We start from the raw sequence: 16,578 nt of genomic DNA, 5'->3' as shown, positions 1-16,578 counted from the left end.
CTCTTGCCAAAAATATAGAAATTCTGGGTGGGTGTGGTGGGACACAACTTTAGTCCCAGCACTGTAGTGCAGAAGCAGGTGGTTCTCTGTGAGTTCCAGACCAGTCAGTGAAATTCAGTGAGATCCTGTTTCAAAAAATAAACAAACAAACCAACCCCCAGAACTTTGCTATTTTCTCTTTTGCAGGTAGGCAAATTCAGTTGCATCAGGTTTAATGAAAGCATATCTATTTTGGCAACAGAAATGATCACTTTTAGGCTCCGTGTTTGTGTATATCGAGGCTCAGTCTGGAAAGGGTTTGCTGTAACAGCAGGAAGACCTGAGTTTGGAGTGGGGAGAATTTCCTAGAGACGAAGGGGTATCTGCTCTCATATCCAGAATCGGTGTGGACAGGACTTCAGAACACATTAAGAACCATGCATGAGGACCATTTGGGAGTCCCTGTGCTGAAAACAAGGACTGAAAAAGCTAAGAGGGAAGGAGGGGTCACCTGCTTTAGGGAAAGGTGCTGCAGGAGAAAAGGGCAGTGCTATGGGCGGGGAAACAACTAAGGAAAGGTAAGTCTGTGGTGGTCACCAGACAAGCGGATGCAAAAACCCCAGAGTGGAAAGGGAGGCCATTCAACCCAGTACAGCAGCCAGTCTGGGACTGGAGACCTGAGGCAAGGGCTGGGCCATGTACCTGGAAGGCAGCTCACAGGAATCTCCTTGTCTGACCACACCCATGGAAGCCAGAACACAGTCAGGTGCACCATCTCATGAAGCCAGTTCCAAGTGTAAAGGACAAAGAGTTCTGCTGTGATCAAGCCTGTGGTCCCATCTGTATACATCTATGCACTACAGCAAACCCGTTTGACTGAAGTCCTAATTCATCAATGCTGTACCTGTTGGCCTAGAATCGGGAAGTGTGTCTAGCTGCACTTCTTCCTGTTTGTCTCCCTGGTATCAGGGTGTGACAGATCTGGGGCTGGCAAAATCTCCAGCAGGGCTACTAGAAATGAGGCCAGGCTTCAGGAAAACCCCGTAGTGAGTATACCGTCTCAAATTTCATCCACCTGCTTCTGACCTCTGACAGAGACACTTCCCTCCCGCACACAGCACAGGGCCTCACTGGGAGGGCAAATGCTGCTCTTTCCTCTCACTATGGATATGAGCTGAGGATGGTCAGTGAGTAGTACTAGCTCTCTGACTTCTGGGTACATTTTGCTGTTCCAGCAACCAAACCTATTCTTGTTATTTAGATCTGTCCACTACTGCTGGCATGACAAGAATTCCCCCAAATAGAAGGTGCTACAGAATTTATAGCAAAGGACATGATCCGAAGAGCAAAAGACCCTGTTACTTGCAAGTACCTTTAATTTTTTTCGAATCTTATTTTTAATGCTAGTTCTTAAATGTTTTAACCTCCCTTTAGGTTCCACTACCAGAGGTAGTGGAAAAGAATATGGATATGGGGCAGAGGAGTGGACCTGTTTACAAAGGTTCTTTGGAGCAACTCCCATCTGTGTTGTCTTGAAATTGGCAGTTCTGTTCACAGGTCAGCATGCAGCAGCTCAATCCACTAGCAAACACCCCACAGATACACCAGCAGTCCAGTTTGGTAGAGTTGGCTTAGCAACAGCTGTGACAGGACCTACCAGAGACAGCCAGGCCTCAGCAGGAAGGCCCCAACAGGAACACCAGGGCTGTGCCTCCCTCAGGAAAGCGAAGATCAATGAAGGCCCACAAGTGTTGCACAGCTAGGTGTACCAGCAAGCCAAGTTCTCTCTCCGTTCTTATTTATACCCTCCAAACTTGTGTCCTCCACGTGTCTTGCCTCAGCACATGCATCCGATCAGCCCGAGTCTGAGGAAGTGGTAAGAAATTGCAGCGCACTACCACAAGTTTTTTGGTACGTTTCTCCCTATGGCATTCTGACAAACGGAGCTTAACTATGCAGTGTAAGGTGGACCAATACATGCGTGTTGTTAGCAAAGACTCCTTCATCACTCCTCCTTTCACATGCTTGCTTTAGCAGAACATCCTCTCTCTGGTGTCTGCTTCAGTGAAACGTTCCTTCCCAAGTCTGCCTCAGCCTTTCACACCTGTGTCCACTGTAACGAAACGTTCCTTCATGTTTGCCCCAGCAAAACACCATCCAATCAACTTTCCAAAGAACCCTCAACTTTCCACTTCACCTGTATTACAAGTTACTGGTTATATTTATTTTAAAATATAATTTAAAGACACAGAAAAAGGACTACTAAAGTTATCTGAGCAAATCACAGCAGACTGAAATCTCTGTGAGAACTCCGTGATAGGATGCAGGGCAGCAGTAAACGCGTGCAGTTTGGTTGATATCAGATACAGTCTGAGACAAACTTTTTGCCTTAAAAATAATGCCATCAAATTCAGTTTCGGAAAACTCAAAACAGCATACACATTATCTAACATCTTTACACTGCTACAGTTTCTTTTTCCCTCCCAATTTTTCCTCTTAGGGAACACCTTTATGCTATCACAATACTTAATAATCTTGCTTGCTTTCTTTAAATCATGATATTTTTCACTTCTATCATTTCAATCAATATTAAAATTAGCCAGGCATGAGATCCCCACACTCAAGAGGCTGAAGTATATGAATCGGAGTTAGTTTGTGCTATACAAACCTTTTCTCAAAACAGAAGCCTAACCTTACTATTCCTTTCATCTAAGACTTGTAGGGAGGACACATTCCCAAGGAGTCATTTAAGATCTCTGACTTAGGAAGAGACTGGTTCCATGTGAAAGCCACTGTGATGGTGTCCATCATTTTTAGTCCCCATATTTATTTCCAAGGGTCTTTTTTATTCACTTTATACCCCATTCACTACTCCTCCCACAATTCCTTCCCTCCATTCCCTCTTCCCTTCCTCTCTGAGAGGGTTGCCCCAACCCCCCACTTGGTATTCTCCAACCCTGGCTCATCAGGTGTCTTTGAGGCTAGGTTCATCCTCTCCCACTAAGGGCAGACAAGGGAGCCCAGCTAGAAGAACATATCCTACGGTCAGCCAACAGCTTTTGGGATAGCCCCACTCCAGTTGTTCAGGACCCACAGGAAGACCAAGCTGCACATCTGCAATATATGTGCCGGGGGCTAGGTCCAGCCCATGTGTGCTCTTTGTTTGGTGGTTCAGTCTCTGAGCGCCCCAAAGGTCCAGGTTAGCTGAGTCTGTTCATCTTCCTGTGGAGTTCCAATCTCCATTGGGGCCTGAGGTCCTTCCTCCTGTTCTTTCATAAGAGTCCCCAAGCTCTATCCACTGTTGGGCTGTGGGTGTCTGTATCTGTCTGAGTCAGATGCTGGGTCAAGCCTCTCAGAGGACAACCATACTAGATTCCTGTCTCCAAGCATAACAGAATATCATTAAAAGTGTCAGAGATTGGTGCTTGCCCATGGGATGGGTCTCAGGTTGGGTCGGTCACTGGTTGGCCATCCCCCAGTCTCTGCTTCATTCCCCGTGCCTGTTTTTCTTGTGGACAGGAAGTTTTGTGGGTGGGTTGGTATCTCTATCGCTCCACTGGGGTTCCTGCTACAGGAGGTGGCCTCATCAGGCTCCATATTATTTCCAACTTTTAAGAATTGAAAAAAAAAAGTGCTGGAGAGATGGCTCAGTGGTTAAGGGCACTGACTGCTCTTCCAGAGGTCCTGAGTTCAAATCCCAGCAACCACATGGTGGCTCACAACCATCTGTAATGGGATCTGATGCCCTCTCCTGGTGTGTCTGAAGACAGCTACAGTGTACTTATACATAAAATAAACAAATCTTAAAAAAAAAAATTGAAAAAAAAAGTAGAAAGACCAGATTAAGGAATCTGGAGATAAAAGCGGTTTATGGAACAACAAGAGCTTGTACTTTTGTAACTGATTAAAGGTAAATGAGTTTGCACTCTAGCTGTACCTCATAGACAGGATGACAGTCATCAGAACCAAATAAATGCTGTTCTTCAACCGGGCACAGAGGCCCTGACGAGGCTTTCTACCATTCATTTGATTCTTTTGAATCAATTAGTATTTCCAATGGCCCTTTTTTCCAGGCTGTCCCTAATATCCCTACTAAGAGGTAGCTCAGACACAAAGAATACAAAAACATATATGAAAAGATTGGTTAAAATATTTTACAGAGATTGAGAAGTAGACTGGCTTTCTGTTCCATGGGCTGAATCAATCTGGCATGAGGGTGTCCCATAGGCAGGGAGATGGTAGTGATACTACTACAGGCTAACACTGCTTTCTGGGGACAAGCTGGTCATCTGTCTGTACAGAAAACAACATTACTGTCTTAGGAAAAACTTAGCTTTGTAAAGTACTCCTCCTGGGTTTGAAATTTGTTAGAAAACATATTAACATTTAAGCTAGCAGGAGCTCCCTAGTGTTTAACATTATCATAGTGAAAGACACCCAGCCTGCCCTTCCCAAGCTGGCTGGGCAGAGTTTATGGGTTCGGTGAAGTGCTGGAAACGCTCGCTTACACACAGCCTCAGGTCTGTTGGAGCGGAGAACCACTTTGGAAGAACACGGGAACTTTTTTACTGCTTAAGTACATCCCTCAGGATGTGGGATGTCCTTGGTTGTGCAAAGCGACATTTTGCCCTATGACCAATGCTACTGGTACCCAAGGAACCCAATTCATCGGCCCCCAGGTTATACTCCAGTTCTACTTCCTTGTCACTCAGACTCAGTAGCGACTCAGCTCCAAGAACGCTAGTGAACCACACTCTACAACCCTCATCGTGGAGGTGGGAGATGAAGGGGGGGAGGCCAGAAACATAAACATGCTTCTCCAAGGCTGCTTTGCCAGCGTTGCAAAGGTTGACCGGTATGGGCTAGCTAAGGTGTTCAGAAGACTGGCTGGCCTGTTAGGTATGCTAAGCAGGCCCATGAAGTCAACACTGTCAGCTTCCTGATGTTAGGGATGGCCCCAGAGAAAGTCTTGCAGCAATGACATCATAATGTCATTTCCCCCCTTTCTTATAGGAACAAAAAACTATTAACAGTTCTTAGGCGGGTTACATTAGGAACTGGAAGCCCTTTCCTCAGAAAAGAATAATAAAAAAACTAACACCTTAAAAATTATAAGTTTTAAATTTTGTTATATTTAGGAAGGGGGAGCAAATTACCCATTGAGGTAAGAGTTATAACCATATCACATAGGGTTTCAATTTATGCTCAAGATGCAGTCAAGGGGAGCCAGCTCACTTGACTCCTGTGGAAACACCCTCACCCGATGGGGTTTACTTGACAAAACCAGGTCTGAGAGATGAGGACTGAAAAGGAAGCAGATGGAGTGGTCAGCCCCCAAGTGCTGTCGAATTCTGTGTCAAAGGCAGAAGACAGAGACTAGAAGAAGCCTTCCCGTTGTCTCAGTGTTACACCAGGACAAAGCAGCACTGAAGCTCCAGCCCAGCAAACAAGAAAGCATGTGTGTCAGTAAGACAGTGGAAACAACATTTCCTCCGGCCAGAAGAGCTGTGAGTGACTGACAGCTGGCTGCGTAAGGTGAGGGAGGAGATTCTAGGCCCAGTTATAACTGAGAGAAGCTCGCCCTAACTGTCCCAGTGTGATGTGGGGGAGAACAAGGCTCAAGGCACTGCAGACAGGTGAGCAAGGGCTGACCTTCAAACCATGGACTCTACTCTTCAGTGTGAGGGCTGTGGACACAGCACACCACAGTTTAGGATTAAGGACTGAAGTGGAGCTGGTCCCTGTGAACTTCACAGCATGGACTCTAGTCTCTGGTGTACAGGCTGTGGATGTGGCAGACTTCAGCTGTATTTGGGAGTGAGGTGGGGCTGTCCCTATGGCGGTCTGTTAGAGGCTGGAAAGAATTAAGGAAAGGGGAGCATTGCCAGTCGTTGTGTGATAAACACTTGGATCTACCTTTTAGTGTTTTCTATAGTTTGTTTTTGAAGTTTTCATAGTTCGTGTCTAAGTTTTAAATTTAAGAAAGTTGTGTTCACAGAACTGATTATTTAATAAATATTAAAACTTTCCCTAGCCTTCCAATAATATGAGTTTTAAGGGCAGGGGTTCAAAACAGGCACTACATAATGATTCTCTAAGGACTGAATGAATGTGAGCACTTCCTGTCCTGATGGAGCTTAAGGATGACGGAACAAATGCAGAGAAACAAGGAATTACAGTACAATATGACCAGTGTTATAACAGGGCAAGCTCATTCTGTTTACAGCAAAGAGAATTCAAAAGGTTCTAGGCTTCCTTAAGAAACTGAAACAGTGGGATAAGGAGACAGCCATGCAGAGTGTGTGGGAGGGCGTGCTAGAGAGCTGAAACGGCACCATTGTGGCCCAAGGGAGAACACAAGGTCCTCACTGACAGACACAGTGTGGAGCCTAACACAGGACTGAAGAGACATTTCACCCGAGTCCCCCCTCTCTGGGATCTTGCAAATACTCTCAGTTCTTTCCTCTAGTCCACATGTGTGCTTGTTATGTTTGATGTGGAATCAGGGGATTTGAAACTAATTACAGCTCTAACCTTGTGCAATAAATGAAGCAGTGATAATTAGAAAGGTCACAGCAGCAGCTGTTGTGCTAATAGACATGCTCATTAGATTTTGAACTTATATTTGGTATATGATATGAATTATATGAATCTATCATATGTATACACTAAAGAATGAGCTACAAAGAATAACAGATTTGTAATCACAATTCCATCCATGTATGGGCTCTGTACCCTGTCCCACTGACCTAGCTTTCACTGTGTAGGTAACACATTGCTTTAGACAATAGCCTTCAGGATGAGTTTCAAATGGAGCAATATAAAAAAACGGAGACACATACAAAGGTCACATACAAGAAGCATAACATGCTTAGTTAGAGTAGATTAAAAATAATGCTGTTCATTTGCTTAAAGACAAAACTTAAGGACAGAAAGGAAGAAGAAAGGAAGGAAAGGGAGAGAAGGGAAGGAGAGAAGAGAGCAGGGTAAAAGAGGAAGAAGAGACATAGAGCTATTTGCGATAGGAAAGCATACTCTGACTCCTTGTGCCTTGAAAACCCAAATATTTCCAACTGGAAAGAGGAAATGATGGATGAACTCCATCTCAGGTACAAACCGATCCTGACCAGAATAATGAAAGGACAGAAAGCATGGGAAAGCCGAATGAATAGGTGGAAGCAGAGAAGGCTGCCTCCAACTGAGAGCTGCTTCTGTTCACTGAGGACCAGACTAAAGACAACGATGAGGGGCCAGCTCATGACCCTTTTCATGAGAAAGTGGCACAGCTCTGGGGACAAGTGCACAGAAGCATAATGGTGATGGGGTAGATGCAAGGTCAGTGGGAAGCAAAGAGCCAGAGACGGCATGTGGATGGTAAGCCCAAGGTGGCAGAGTAGGCATGTGATGGTAAGCCCACGGTGCAGACAGGACGGCCCACTCAGCAAGCAGCAGCAAGACTATGAAACAGATGAAACAAAAACCAAAACCCCAAAACCCCAGAAGACGGAACACCAACCCTAGGACTCCACAACACTAGACTCATAAACCTTACTCTAGTGCTAAGCACAGTCTTTGTAACAAAAGATACAAAACAGGTGAGAAAATGTCTGACTTTAGAGGGTCAGAGCATAGTCCTAGTGTAAGCCAAGGAGCCCTGAAGGCATATGAATGATGGGTATGAGCATGTCTACAAAAAGATGAAAGAGGAAGAGCCTTGGCCGCAAAAAACGGAAAACAAAAATCTCCACACCTTAATCTCATTAAACAGTAACACAAATATAAACTAAAACAAGACCTCATTTCACCTCTACAAGTGGTGCAGAAGAGCCAGGTTTTAGTGCCAATGTGCACCAAAAAGGGGTGCTTGGTGTACTGAAGAGGAGACTAAAGCTCGTCACGACTGCTACTAGCATTCAGTGGGATGAGCAAATGTCTAGAACCAAGAAGTCAGCCCCTTCTTATGCATGGCTTATGGCTTCTATGGTGGCTAAGTAACCAATGGTAATCTGAGCTTAAATCTAATTCCATTTTAATAGCAAAGGTTGTTGTCCTCTTTTTGCAGTTAAACATATACTAGAATTTTAAGACTGGAATTACCACATAAATCAGAGGAAGAATGAATTTGTCTTGAAAACAAGATACCCACCATTTTACCAACAGCCACTTAGGGCAGCCACCAATTCTACACATTCTATCACACTGTATTTATGTGTACCCATGACATAAATACCATGTGTATAAGTAACTGAGTTAATCGCACCTCTGACATGGTCACAAAGGATCTTTACATTCCAAAGGGCACTGTGCTTTATTACAGATAACTTCCCTTTTGTTGGCCATATAACTAAATTGTTATTCTGTGTTGAAATTATGTAGTCAGACAGATTTTTTTATCTTTGAATTTCATTTCTAGGAAGAAAGGTGGTGTTAGATTAGCTATTAAAACCAGGTTTGGGTTGATAGGGTCAAAAACCAATGCCCTAGTAAACACCCATGTGTTCAAAGATGCTTGCTATAACACTTCAAAAGGCTGAAAGCAAGAGGGCTTGGAAGGTGGAGGCCTGACCCTCCTCTTCTGCTTATGGATCAGCATGGAGCTCTGGGCTCTCTCTCCAGCATCTTGTCCACTGGCTACCATGCTCTCTGCCAGAATGAGATGGACTTAGCTTCTGAAACTGTAAGCAAGTCTCCAATTAAATGCCTTTTTTAAAAATAAGAGTTGTCTTGGTCATGGTGACTCTTCATAGCAATAGTACACTGACAAGGACAGAAGCTGGTATCAGGGAGCAGGGTACTGCAGTGACAGGCCTGACCCTACTGCTTGTTGGAGGAATATAGAAGACTTTGGGGCTTTGGACTAGAAAAGCCATTAGGCACTTTAATGTGCTTAATGGGTTATCCTAATAAGAGCATGGAAGACAGTAACGGGGTCATTTGAACTGTGGAGGCTCAGCAGAGGAAGTTTCGGGGGGGGGTATTAGGAAGTGGCTTAGAGAGCATTCTTGGGATATTTTATACCCTTGTTCTAACAATCTGTTTGAGGCTATTGAAGAGTTTTGGATTAATGACACTGGCAGAGGAGATTTCAAGACAGTCCAGTATTGACTCTGTGATACAGTTATTGGTAATCACTTTTACGCAGCTCTATAATTAAAAAAAGCAAGCTGGACCAAAAAGAATACAAAATGTACAGTCTGAGAAACAAAGGAGCATCACAAAGTATAATGAAGCTAAGTTAGTGCTCAAGGAGTTAAAAAGTTTAAAGGAAAGTCTGATGCTTAATGGAATAAAGGGAGTGGTGACTTTAAGGGCAGGACCCCACCCAGCTAAGCTTCCAACTTATGAAAAGAATTAAAGGAAAACTTAAGCATCTAAGCAAATCATCAATGACAGAAAGCTGATGTAAATATAATTGAGGGAAGGGGTCAAGTTCTAGCCCCATCATGCAGCAGAACTTGTAGAATCTCCCTCCTCTGCTAAGAAAATGAGGAAAGACAATGAATGGGTAGGGCTGAATTCAGGGTGTTTCTGAATGGAAGCAAAAGACGCCACTGCATGCAGCTATGAAGGGGAAGCACAGACTGCCTCAGAAACTCCAAAATGCCATAGATGCCAGAGTCAGGGGATACATGCTAAGGACTGCAGCTAACTGGGTATGGAACCAACTCAAGAGAGAAGCACGCAGCAGCCAACAAAGCAAAAGGGAGCTGGAAATAGCAAGGATGCTTTGACACCAGACAGAGAGATGCAGAATTGGAGTTCTCCCTACTGAGTTTCAGTCTTGCTTTGGAATAGTAATGCATATTCTGTACCAATGTCGGAAGTCTGTGGTCTGTTTTTTTATTTTTATTTTATAAGTCTTACAATTAAAAGATTGCCATGAGTCTCAGAAGAGATTTTGAGCCTTTGGAATAAGAATGACTCATTATTTGAATGCTTGGTCACCAGGGAATGGCACTATTTGAGAAGGATTAGGAAGTGTGGCCTTGTTGTAGGAAGTATGTCACTGGGGGTTGGGCCTTAAGGTTTCAAAAACCCAAGCCAGGCATAGGCTCAGTCTGTTGCCTGCCCACCCGCCCGCCCATCTGTCTCTTTCTGTGTCCCTCCCTCCCTCTCTCCCTATCTTCCTTGCCTCCCTGTAGATCAGGATGTAGCTCTCAACACCACAGCTGCCTGCTGCTTTGTTCCTCACCATGAGATGAACGTGGCATCTGAAACTGTAAGTAAGCCCTAGTTAAGTGCTTTCTTTTGTAAGAGCTGCCTTGGACACAGCGTCTCTTCACAGCAATAGGATAGTGGCTAAGATACCAGGGGTCTAAATACTCAAGTAAAAGAAATAGGGATCTAGTTTGGGCAGAGCACTTGTCTAACATATGCCAGGTCTTGAACCTGGCTGGTGAAAAACAAAAACAAGAACAAACAAAATCCCCCAAAACACCACCAACAACTTGAAAGCCACTTTCAATAACTATGAACAGAAGACCAGAAAAAGTACATTTTGATACATTCAGAAAATGGAGTCAACATGGGGTGCGGGAATCTCTGAAGTGGTGCATAGTGGCAGCCACCCATCACCCCAATACTGCAGAGCTAGAGACAGGAAGAGGATCATGAACTACAGACAGAACAGCCTACTCTACAGAGTGAGACTGTCTCAGAAACCAAATTAACTTCCCTCACGTCCATGACACAGCATAAGGGAACACAAATCACAAACAATATGATCTATGTTCAAAGGTAACAAGTCAGTAGTATGCGTGTGTGGCACGTCCTCTGTTCACAGCTACCTACTGAAGCTGGGATGGGGCTGCAAACACCGTTTAAAGCACTGTATGTGGGAAACACACAGCAGCCTCAGCAAAGTGACTACACTGGAGCAGCTTGCTGAGGAGGGAAGGACACAAGGGCTCCTTAGGTGACCATTCAACATTAAAAGCAGAGTGGATAAAATTACAGGAAAACTTCCAAATCAGTTAAACGCAGATGAATGTGTGGGTGTTCACTGGATTATTCACCACTTAAGTACTGCAAATGTTAAACTGTTGATAAGGCTCTTGACTGTCTTTTTACATTTTCATATTTTTGTAATGTGTAATATTTTGCTTTTTGCTGAGTTCACCAAGAAGCATATCTCTGGGAGCTGGGGAGACATCGCAGGATGTCCTCCCCGAGAAGCATGGAGTACAATCTCTAGATGGTAGGTGACGTGCTGGATGTGGAAGAGTGTGATCCCAGTGCCGTGGGAAGCGGAGACAGGAGGATCCGTGGGCTCACTGGCCACCCAGTCTAGTGTAATTAGTGACTGCCAGACCAAGGAAAGAGTCCCTCTCACAGGAAGTGAACACGGGTTCCGAGGGTAACATTCAAGGTTGTCTTCTACCCTTACATCTTAAACCCGCAGACACACGCTCTTTAGAGTGGCCACCTTAAGTGCCTAGTGGAATAAGGACACACAGAGGAACGATGGACTCAGAACATCAGGAGTGCTATCCCTTTTGTTCCCACACATTTAAACAAATGATCTCAGCAAAATTCCTACTTTTATTACAATAACATTTTCTAAAATGTAAGTTAGAAAAACAAGAGCAGAAACAGCCACTGCTGTTTCTGGGGCTTGAATGAATGCTTCCACTGTATGAGCGATCACGGAGTAATAAACGTGGGATTTTACTTTCAGTGAATTACGTTAGTATTAATCACTCTGAGCCACGAAATTGAAACTGGTCTCTGGGCTGTCAGACTTGGATCTCTCTGTGCCTGGTGTCCACAGGGAGGTTTGGGTTCCTATCAGATGGGGAATGGCTTGTTTCTTAGGTTAATTAAGGTCCTTCCTGAGAGTGAGGTGGGGAAGAACCTGAGACAGGGGAAGGCTGTGCTGACTCTCAGCCCCACCAACAGGTCCTCACCTGCAGGCTACGCTTCCTCCAGGCCAGTGATCGGATCATTTCACTACCAGTGGGCCTGCACACCAGTCACTCTCCTGCACCCTTTGTCACTAGTACTGAACACTTTTCTAGTGGACACTATTTTACTCAGTCTATTCAGAAGTGATGGAACTTGGAGTGGCCGGCCTATGGAACCTCTTTGGTCAACACAGTGATTTGAGACTGAACCCTGCTGAAAGAGCACTTCCTACAATTTTTTAGAAATTTATTTCACTAAGTACCTACTGATCACTCACGGTTACAGCTGTGCTGAAGACCATAGGACGCAGACAGAGACAAGATCATTTCCTGTGGTTGGTTACAGCGGCTGTTCCTACTGCATTTTAAAAATGTACTTTTAACTTGTATGCAAAAACATCAAAGTTTTACATGTTAATGGAGTACCCTATTGACATGTTTGTACTGTGTGGTATTTAGATCAGGTTAAGCATGTCTACCTCACTAACAGTTATTCTCCTCCCCCTTCTCTCTCTGCTTCCTCTCTCTGCCTTGGCAGTTCTTACTAGAAAGCAAAGCTCTCAATGGAAGTTTCTGCCATGATGGATCCACCTGCTGTAAATGGTCTATCCTACTTTCCCTGTTTACACTTGGGGAAAGCAAAACATGTGCCAACCCCAAGCTGTTAGGAAGGAATGGTTAGATAAATTTACAAAAGGTGACGATGTTAGAGTGTGTTACCTGGCATATCCTATGTGTCATGCCTTCAATGAAAGTCATTTTTGAATTGTGAAATCTTTCAAAGTCTTTGCTAGTTTTTGGAAACTGCTACACGTTGACATCTCCTGTGGTCATTATCCCAGGCAGGGACACACCAGGAGCAGTAAGTAGTGTAGTCCCTGCTGGTGACTGCTGGAGCTGTGTTAGAGCTCAGCCCACCACTGCTTGCTTCCTGAAACCTGAACCCTGACTATGCATCTCCAGGCTCTTCATGTATCTGCGGCTTGATGCGGCATGGGTGCCACTAAGCTGCATGCCCAGCCCTGCTAACTCAATTTTAAGCAAGACACCTCAGTTCAATTCAAGCTAATATCCATTTCCAGAGCATACATGACTTTCCCAGTAAGAAGGAGCAGCCTGCACAATGGTTCTGCTACTATGGCCTAAAAATAAAAGGGAGTGATCACATTTTCTCTCTTATTAGAACTTCAATATGAGGGGAGGTGCGATGGCACAAGTTTGATCCTCAGGACAAAGGGGATGAAAGGAGAGGACTTCCCACAAAGAGAGACTCCCACAAGCTGTCCTCCCACCTCCACACAGGAAGGGTGGCGTGTGCTGTGGTACGCAGTGCCTGCCTCAGAGTAAATCAATGTGTTTAAAAGTTTCAGACGATGAAAAACATTTCAGTGCAGCTTTTCATATTAACATCAACTTGAATATCAAAAAGATTTTACATTACAGTCGTTATGAGTTTTAATTAGATACTATAAGAACGCTGGCTAATACTGGTATGAAAGCACTCAAAGTATTAAAAAAGCTGGTACTGTAAGGGCTGGATTAATGTTGACTCAATTATAAATAAGTGAAAATAATCAATAAGGCTCAAGATTGATATGGCCATTCTATTGTTTCCTTTCAGTACAATACATCTTTGCAAGGCAACAGGACTTCCTAACCAGACAGGCCACACTAAATGCCTAGAGACTGAGTAAATACGTATGCCTATCAGAATACTATGAGTCACTAAACAAACTGAATGTGGATGACCATTTAAAGTAGAATATACAACTTTATGCAAATAAGACTATAGCATTAGCATCTTATGATCATTCAAAAATGAAAAAAATGTTGCCAATTTTACACTGAAAACTTATTAGTCTCAAGCTATAAGAACTTGTGAATGGCCAAATGGACAGCTATGCTGGAGTCAGCGGTTAACCTTCCCTTCTACTCTTGCCTCACAAAACAAAACGCAGATCTAAATCTGCTACGTGAACAATAAAGTTTATGAAGGAGCAACCTCCCATCCCAGTACTATCCAGGCCTGAGCCTGCTTAGCTTCTGAGATCACATCAGACTAGATCCGGTGCATTCAGGGTAATGCTCGGAGTGAGAGAGTGGAACCCTCATCCTAAATGGGATGCCTTCATCAAACCCTGCCCATCAGGGCTCAGGAGCTACACAGAAGAGGAAGCAGAAGGGGTAAGAGCCGGGGATGATGAGTAACTCAAAGGGAACCATCGTCAAACACGACAGGACTGATGCTCATATGAACTCAGACTGCGGCAGCACCCACAACCCACTCAGGTTCAAGTCAGACAGCACCAGCAACAAGATGGGGGAATGGACGTGGGTTCCCACCCCTAACAAAGAAGGTATTTGTAACTAAATCACAAAGGGGAAACCATCTTCTCCAGTGTAGTGTCACTGAGTATATCAACCACAATCCAGGGCAGGCCTCAGGCTCAGGAGGAGGTGACCAACACAAACTGAACTTGATTGTGTGTGTGTGTGTGTGTGTGTGTGTGTGTGTGTGTGTGTGTATGAGGGAGTGTGTTCCTTCGTTTGACATTTTTTTAATCTTATTGGTATTTTGTTTGATTTTTTTAAATTTTATTTTTATTGGACATTTTATGTATTTACATCTCAAATGTTATCCCTTTCTCTCCTCTCCCATCCCCCTCCCCCTGCTTCCATGAAGATGCTCCCACTCTCATCCACCCACTCCCACCTCACTGCCCTGGCACTCCCCTATACTGGAGAAATGATCCTTCACAGGACCAAGGGCTTCTCCCCCTACTGATGCCAGACAATGCCATCCTCTGCTACATATGTGGCTGGAGCCATGGGCCCCTCCACGTGCTTTTTTAAAGAGAGAAAAGGAAAAAAAAAACCATAAAGTTGGGTTTAGGGATGAGAGAAGTTGGGGGGGGGGCAGGATCGAAATATAGTATATAAAAATTTACATAAATACAAAAAAGAGTAACCGTTGACTTTAGAGTAAGAAAAGACTTTCATAAATAGGTATCCAAAGCATGAGTTACAGAATAACTGTAGACTCTTAGATTATGTTTTAACTAAGAACCTCAGGTTATTAAAAGACATCACTGGAGAGCCAAAGGTTACTCAGAGAAGGGAAGGAGGAGGAGGGAGGGAGAAAGAGAAGGAGGAAGAGGAGGAAGAGGAAGAAGAGGAAGAGGAGGAGGAGGAGGAGGAGGAAGAGGAAGAAGAGGAGGAGGAAGTGTCTGTAGTCTACCCATTGAGCCAGGGACTTCCAAGGGGAAAGAAGATACAAAGGAGGCCTATAGTTCAATAGAAAAACAGAGCAAGAATAAAAAGTAAACGCTGGACAGGTTTTTCACAAACAGAAATCAGTGGTCAACAAGTAAAAGGAATTTCTTTTCACAAGTCATCATCGGAAATCTAACAGGAATCAAACAGAATACATGAATGGCTCAAATGAAAACAAAAGCAGAAACAAATGTTGGTAGGGAGGAAGTACCCAGATCCTCAGATACTGCTGTAGGAAGTCTAGGAAACCTAAATTCTTACTATACACAAGCATATGCCTACTCTATGATCAGGCATATTCTCTCCCATATGCAGCAAAACAGTAGAAGCACCTGATTGGTCTCTTCTTTTCCTTCCACGTTCTCCAGTGCTGACACAGAGAGTGTGTCCCTGACTCTTAAGTCCTTATGCTGATGACTCTCCTGAAGATGCCTGGCCTTAACTAGAATCCTCTGTTACTCAAATATGTGTAGTCTACCTCCTCCAGTCTGCTGTTTTCGATCCACCTTCCGGTCTTTGATCTTTGACATTGTGTGGTTTTCTATAGTCTAATTCTTTGAGACATCCATTAGTTGTTAAAAAATTTAGAAATCTATGTTATGGGTTTTGCCTTTATTTTTGGAGAAAGCAAAGCAATGTTCTGGCAAATACACTTACTTTTCTATTGCTAACATCCAACGTGCCACCAAAGAACTGCTGTATTTGCATCTATATTACTATTTACCACTATTAAGATCCAGGGATGGAGAGATTAAACCTTAGCCTGCATCACAGGGAACATCCCTGCAGAACACAGATCAGCAGGACAAAGTGAAGGTCATTTTGAATGGATCATCACAGGATATAACACGAAAGCTTTATGCATGTGGCTTTCAAGGCAAAGACCCACAACATCCTAATATATGGAATGGTCATTTCTTATTGATCCAAATCTGGGGACTCCTAAGAAGGGAATGTCAGTGGAGAGAGGTTCCTTTACTTCATCAGAGGCACTGGGATGTGTCTGCTGGAACTACAGGATTTCTGATTTATTAGTAAACTGTCCCTAGTACAAGCTGTTGCAAACTAGGGAACCTGATGTAGCACAAGTTGCTGGTGTGTAGGAGCTGAAGACACTGTTACCAGGGAGACTAGTGCAAAGCTACTTGCTTGAGGCTGCCAAGCCTGTCTGTTGCACTATCATTAGCTTAACAACCACCGAAGTTTACACAGTATCTAATCTGAAATGTGCTCACCAGCTAACCTGGGAATCCCCAGGGCTGTTCTCCGGGAGCTTCTGAGCTCACAGGGGCCAAAGGTTCTGGATGGTCTTTGGGCGTAGAGGGACGTGGCTGTGACCCAATGTCTGCCAGAGGCCAGTTCTTACAGGTGTTTCTCCTATCTCCCAAAGGGTTCATCCATAGGATCAAAAGGCAGGCAGGCA

The 16,578-nt window shown here is 44.1% G+C and overlaps 1 protein-coding gene across 1 annotated transcript in view; it reads right to left on the bottom strand.

Moving 5' to 3' along the window:
• Positions 1-16,578, bottom strand: part of Efl1 (elongation factor like GTPase 1) — a 124,986-nt gene that overhangs the window by 28,481 nt on the left and 79,927 nt on the right.

This window comes from Rattus norvegicus, chromosome 1 (genome assembly GCF_036323735.1).
Source record: "Rattus norvegicus strain BN/NHsdMcwi chromosome 1, GRCr8, whole genome shotgun sequence".
NCBI lineage: Eukaryota > Metazoa > Chordata > Mammalia > Rodentia > Muridae > Rattus > Rattus norvegicus.
This window is presented reverse-complemented; position numbering and strand designations above follow the sequence as displayed.